Source organism: Sciurus vulgaris, assembly GCF_902686455.1.
Source record: "Sciurus vulgaris genome assembly, chromosome: 4".
Classification (NCBI taxonomy): Eukaryota; Metazoa; Chordata; class Mammalia; order Rodentia; family Sciuridae; genus Sciurus; species Sciurus vulgaris.
This window is the reverse complement of record NC_136464.1, coordinates 138,119,845-138,126,757: the sequence shown is the minus strand read 5'-3', so window position 1 is coordinate 138,126,757 and position 6,913 is coordinate 138,119,845.

Genomic DNA, 6,913 nt, shown 5'->3' with positions numbered 1-6,913 from the left:
CAAGGCTGTGCAATATGTTTGCATTTCATTAAGAGGCAACAGTTTTGTGTAATTTATTATTCAAAATAATCCTGTGGAGATGGTGGGAGCCATCACTTTGACCCTGTGGAGTCAGAGCTCGGAGAAGTTATTTAGCATATTCTTGGGTTCCAGAGAAGCTAGGTCAGAACTGAGGTCTCTTTATCCTGGATTATAGATGCATCGGCACCTAAACATCCAAAGAACTAGGCTTCCAATAGGCTGTGCTTCCCTCATATGCAGGCTGTGCCTTCTCTTAGTTAATATTCTCCATCAACAAATGAATTATTCAACGAATTGATTGCACACCTCTTTGGTGCCAGACACTGTGTAAAATGCCTACTTGTACCACAGATTTCACACATATTACATACTATTTGTACAATTATTTGCAAGGATAGGAATGATTATCATCAGAATCATCACTTTAGTTGAAGGAATTGAGAATCTGAGAGGGCCCAATACTTGCCTGTTATATCAAGGCTCAAAAGCCAGCACTGTGCCAAGCTATGTCTGAGCCAGAACCTTTCTTGAAACACGGAGCTCCCTGGTCTGGCCAGTGGATACTCTCAGACCTATAACCATGGCTCTTACCAGACATCCCTAAGTCCCCCTGCAATAACAATGGGTTATGAAATCCAGGCAGCTAGTAGAAACAGACTCATTTCTAGAACACCTGCCTCTTCTCACTGCAGCAGTGCAACATGCTGCTTTTTCTCACCCATTCTGATGAATTCGACAAAATGACCAAACAACCTCAATGTGGCAGACCCTGGAGGCTAGCAGGGTGAGTCCAACATATCTCTGCTCTGCAACGACTGAAAATCAAGAGCGGGAGAGAAACTCAGAGCCCCAACAACTATAATACAAAGAGATGTAACTCGGGGTTATAGCCAATAAAATGCAATGGGAGAACTAGGAGAAGAAGAATCAGGCTGTGGGAAGACATTTGCAGGGAATGTCATTTGTCAGGGCCTTGAAGGATCACTAAGAGCTCTCAAGTGCTAGAGATGGTGCAGAGGGAACGGAGGGAGAGAGTGAGTGTGGAGGAGCCACGTCGTACAGGCAGAAGAAGCTGCCATCATCCAGAGACTGTAATGTGGAGAAGTTGTTCCTCCAGAATTTATAAAATCTGACTTATTTTTTATAGAGCCCCTTGGGGATGAGCAGCTGGTAGGAGCCAGGTGCAGTCGGAGAAAGGGTTGCCTCCAAGGTTAGCTGAGAAGAAAGGATGCTTCGGACACTTCAAGTCTTGTCTGAAAGGGAGCCATCTGGTGCTTAGGACCAAGCAAACTTCTTTTTTTTTCTAGGCTTCTAAGCTTGGATGTCTGATGTACATTTCCCCATGGGCTTTGTGAGGGTGGGGGACAGGTGCTGACTCCCTGGGCTGGTGAAGGGCTTCATCTCATGCCTGAAGCTGCCTGGTCTCAGCTTCTGCACCTCTGCAGAGTGAGGTCCCCATGGTGAGCTGATGAGTTGACAGCTGTGTCTGTAGGGCCCCCCGGTGTCTCCTCTGCCTCCCATGTGAGTGTCCCTTTGCAGGAGAAATATGGTGGGTTTTTAATCCTGGCAAGTCACATCTGAGAGAAACAATCCAAATGTTAATCCATCTGGAGAGAGAACTAATCCATATCTTCTGTTGCCTGTATCTTTTGTTTTTTCATCTCTGAATCTTTAAATCTAATTATGAAGCCAGAATGAACCCCCCTGCAAGCCTGTCTCCTACCCTTCAGGCAGCCATTTAAACGTTTCTTTGTGCTTGGTCTCCTTATGCTCTCCACCAACAGAGCTCCTTTCATCTGAATGTGGCACAGATCTTTAAATAGCTAAACAAAGCCTCACTACACCCCCATGAGGAAAGAAGTGATCATAACTTGCTTTTCCTGTGCCTGAGAGGAGATGAAGCAATGGCTGGTGACTTGCTTAAGGAGTCCCAGCTGCTGCAGCCACCCTAAAACGAGAACACCAGCCACAACATCTGCTCTTGTCTATTTTCACAGGAGTAGCCACACAGGTTCAAAAGGAACTCTGCATCTCTTCCTAAACTGGTTCCTCCTTTTGTATGCTGTGTTTGGAAAAATCATATCAACCAATAACCCAAGCCCCAAACATGCAACTGTCCCAGAAAGTAGAGACTTAACCTCTCTCTCAATAGTCATGGTTGTTCTATCTCTTCCCTATCTCTGACACTTCAGGGAACCTGCTTACCTGGATAACTCCCACTGCTTCCACTCCATAGCCCTTGTTCTACTGTATTTGCCTCCTAATTCCCCCTCCAGAATAAGTTTTCTAAGGGACAAACTTAGTTAGTTTTGTCTGTGGCTAAAGCCCGTCTCTTACAGGATAAGACAATCTCTTAAGCCTGGCATAAAAGCTCCATGCTCCATGCCTAATTCTACCTGTCCAACCTCATTTTTCACTGGTTCCCATTCATGCTGTGTAACCAGCCATCATGAGCCCCTTTCCGCTTCCCAGATGTGATATGTTACACCTCTGCATGTAACCCTACACATCACCAAACCCCAGTTTCAGTCATCTCCACACCAAACATTAGATGGATCAGACTTCTTGCTCTTTTTGTGTCATGTTGTATCTCCATTGGTTTTTCTGTTAGATCACATAGGAAGACCATCATATTTACGACTACTCTCTAAAGGAAGGTTTCAGTAATATTGTATATAGTTTATGTGTCTCCTAGACAAGTGCCATGTCTTACTCATCTTGGCCAGTACCAAAGACAGCGCCTTGCAGATAATAGTCATTCAACATGGTTTGCTGAGAGAGCAGGATCATCACATCTGCCCACAGGAAAGGCAATATTAACATATAGGGAAACTGAGGTTGAGGATTTTCCTAGACCCATGCTGTGAAAGTACCAATGCAACCACCAAAACCCAAGTCTTTGGTTTATAGGCCATTACACCTTTGACACCTCCAACTAAGAAATCTTGGAAGCTGCTTTAAAGAGAGTGTATAGTCATCTAATTGTCATAGATAACATTCATTTATGCAGTTAACCAATATTTTGGAATATTGAGAATAAGGCAAGGGGTGTTCTAGATAATGGAGTAATAGAAGTGAACAAAACATCCTTTCCCCAAATAAATATTCCACTTGAGAAAACAGACACACAACAGATAAATAAGTACATAAGTAACATATGAGGGGAGCAGGCAGGGACCACATCAGGCAGAAACTTTTAAGTCATTATCAGGAGTCAGATTTATTCTAAAGGGTAAAGAGAAGCCATTGGTGGCTTTCAAGGAGAGAGTTTTATGGTTGCATGGACAAGAGTTTGGAATAGAGTGGATGAGGGGACTTGAATTTAGTTATTGCAGTGTTTTCAGAGAGATATGACGGAAGTGTGGACCAAAGGAAGTTGAAGAAAGTGGATTGATTTGAGATTTATTTTAGAGATAGCCTGCCAATACTTGCTAATGGTTTAGTTGTGGTTAGAATTCTTGGGCTGGAGGAATGGGCTTTCTCTGCCTGCCTCTTGCAGTCAAGTTGATGACTGAGAGGCATTAAGTTAGCATTCTTAAGTCAACTAGGAATTCCAACATTTGGTCCTTAGCAGGTATGTCCATGAACCTCCCTATGATACTTTATTATGTGAACAACATTATGGTAGCTCACTTTTGGAGATTAGACTTTTTCTGGTACCGGCTATGGCCAAGTACAAAAGCAATAGGGCCCTGGTCCTGGGCTAATCTGGGTTTAAGTATGGCTTTGAAGGGTTTGTCACAGGTCCAGCAAGATATAGGGACGTGCTTGGGACTAGAACCTATGTAATTGTGGTTTCAAGTCCTTCACTACTTATGAACCCTGTGACTTTGGGAAAAGATTTTTAACTTCTCTGAATATCAATCGTCATGTATGTATAATGGACATCAAGAATACCTACCTCACAGAGTTGGTGTGAAAAATAATAAGTAAAAAAAAAAAGTCATAAGTAAAGCACTTATTAGGCACTCTCCTCTCCAGAAGAAGTAAGGGGGCAAACAGAAAGCTCCAGAAAAGGAGGGAGCAGTCAGTCCTTACATTTCTGATTTCTAAGAATCAGATTCTTTATATTCCTAGCTGAGTGCTGACCTAATTTTGGGGAAGAAAACTTTTCCTCCTTGCTTGGGAAACTCTGTAGAGGTGTGGTATGGAGCACAAAGTAATTCTTTTAATCAGCTAGTGGCTTGCCCTTTCCTTATTCTCAGTGAGGATTATAAACGAGTAGGATTACGGCAGTGTTGGGATGCAGATGTCCATCTTTAGCCAATACTGTGGTATCCCTTGGTGTGGATTCTGGACCTGGAGTTTAGGAGAAAACTGCAAGAGGATCTTTCTTTTATTGACTTTCACATGAATCCATGTGGAAACAGAGACTTCTCTGTAGGTAGGTGTTGGCTCTCATGACATAAGTCTTTCCAGGAAGACAGAGAGTGCACATGAAGACTAGGTAATCTTCAAACAGGACATTAAAATCCAGAGGATGGGCTTTAGGCAGGCATACAAAGGAGTTCCCTAGCCTTCTTTGAGCTTTGGTTTCTCATAATAATGACTGAGGAAACTGAAGCAAGAATCACAATTTGGTTTAACTTGTGGCTTTGTAGTTGATACCTGAGTATCAACTAAGTCCTCATTTGATGAGGAAGAGTGGTGTGATTGATTAGTGATGTCTGCCATGAGCAGGGTAGGGAAGGCTGGCAACACATGTGGGGTGGCTTGACCATCTCTAGTTTGGAGATTCAGGGCAGCCCTGTAGATGGCAGGGATTAAACATGACCAAGCCACCTGGAGGCAGAAGAGCATCCAGGCAGGAAGGCCTCCTCATAGGGGACCACTTACTAAAGACAGAAAAGCTGCTTTGGGTCAACCAGTTGATGTGGTTGCTTGTTATTTTCTGTTTATCTTTTTGAACCCTTAGCCATTTGTGTAATCTAAAAATGTTGGGCTAGGTCTCTGCTTTGTCACCCAACACTGGTGGAGGGTATTTATGTGGACTGGAGTACAAAGGGGGAATATGGTACCTGAGGACTGTGGTGCTGACAGTGGGCATCACCTGTAGGATCCAAGGAGGAGGTAATCCCACCTACCCATTTCTCACATGTGGATTTTTCCTCTCTTTTTAGCTATAGGTAAGCTGGCACCTAATTCTCCATAGGTAGCATTTCATTCTTTTAACTTCATGCTTTTTCACAATTTTGCCTAAAACAGTTGTCAAGATTATTAATCAACCATTCCAATTTTTAATTCTACTAGGAAAAGAAGAGAAAATATATAAAAGGAAATACAAACCAAGAAGCCTTAAATTGAGTATTTTCAATTTTTCCGTGTGTTTTATCTCACAATAGTCCTATAAGGTCAGTTCTATTGTTACCATCTAATAGATGACAACACTGAGGTTCAGAGAGGCCCAGGAATAGACTCTAAGTCTCCAACCCAGAGGGCTCCCCACATGAGTTCTGCCTGCAGTGTGCATGATCCTTTTTTTTTTTTTTTTTCCCCTTGGCAGAGAACACAAGTTGGTGGCCCTGATGGAGCCTCCTGAGAGTGGTGGGCCCAGAGGTTGAACTTGAGCAGCTATTGTTCTGCAGGGCAAGAATGGAGAACTTCCCTGTAGTGTAGAAGGGCCACTAGGGAGACTGGATGGGGTAAGATGCTCTTGTGCTCTCTGAGCCACCTAAGGGAGCAATTTCCCTGCTGAGAGGGGTTGCTGTGAGCCATGGTGTCCACAGCACCAGCAGAACTGCTGAGCTTGCAGGAGACTAAGAGCCTGAATGACAATGGCTTCAGCAGACCCTTGTGGACCTCCAGTCTGGACTTGTGTGCTCAAAAATGCTTTTAATCACAAGATTTGCCCTATGAATGTGTTTATTAATAAAAATTTCAAAGCACTGCGTTGAGTGTTAGCTGTGACTTTCACTGAGTTTGAATGGGAATTGTGTAGCTAAATCTCTAAACAAGGATTCCTTATGTTCTCTGCGTGTGTGTGGTGGGGGAGGAGGCTGAGGGGGATGCAGGTTTCACTCCATGTCACTGAGTATTTTGAGAGACCTATTGAATACTCTGTAATTACACTTTCTGTATTTTGGGCTTAGTATTATTGTTCAGTTTATAAAATACTCACTCCTAATTATAACAAACAAAAGATTTCATTTTTTCTTAAAGAAACAAAAAGGTCTCTGCTTAAAGCAGCTCAAAATGCTACCAGAATTAAAAAAAAAAAAAAAAAAAATGCCTAAGACAGGCACGCCCAAGATAATTTTTATCACAATTACATCTGTATACCTTGAAAAGAGGGAGGCCCCACTTTATACCTTCTGTCTGAATGTGGTGGCAGAGAGATTAGAGAGGTTTGTGTGCAAAGTTTAAAATGAAGCTTGGATTTTGTGCAGCTAAATAGCAATGCTTACTCCAGCATTGTTCCCTCTGGTTTCAGTGTGTAGACGGAAGCCTGGGGATTTTTCCATGAGTCAGTGAGAAAGGAGGTACAATTTGCAGTCTCCCTCTTCAAAGATAAGCAGGGAGGGGTTAGGGGAAGCGGAGCAGGAAACCACCAGGTGCCTGCCCAACTCTGTGGGGTTGGGGGCTAACTTCTTTGGCACTGGGAAATGAAAGAGTAGTTAAAAGCAGAGCTACGGTGCTGGTGGAAATTTAGCTCTGCCATATATTGTACCACCAGAGGCACGTTGCCTTACCTTCTCTGAGCCTCATGTGCAAAACATGAAGCATGTGTTGTTGTGAATGAAGAGAAAGTACTTAGCACAGCATTTATACAGGGAGTGTTTATGCAGCGTTGGCTATTATTTTTTAAATGTGCTCAATAAATACGTGATGAATGAATGGAGAATATTTGTTCTGATCACTAGATGCTTGGGGCAGTCTTTTCAATTTTAAGTTA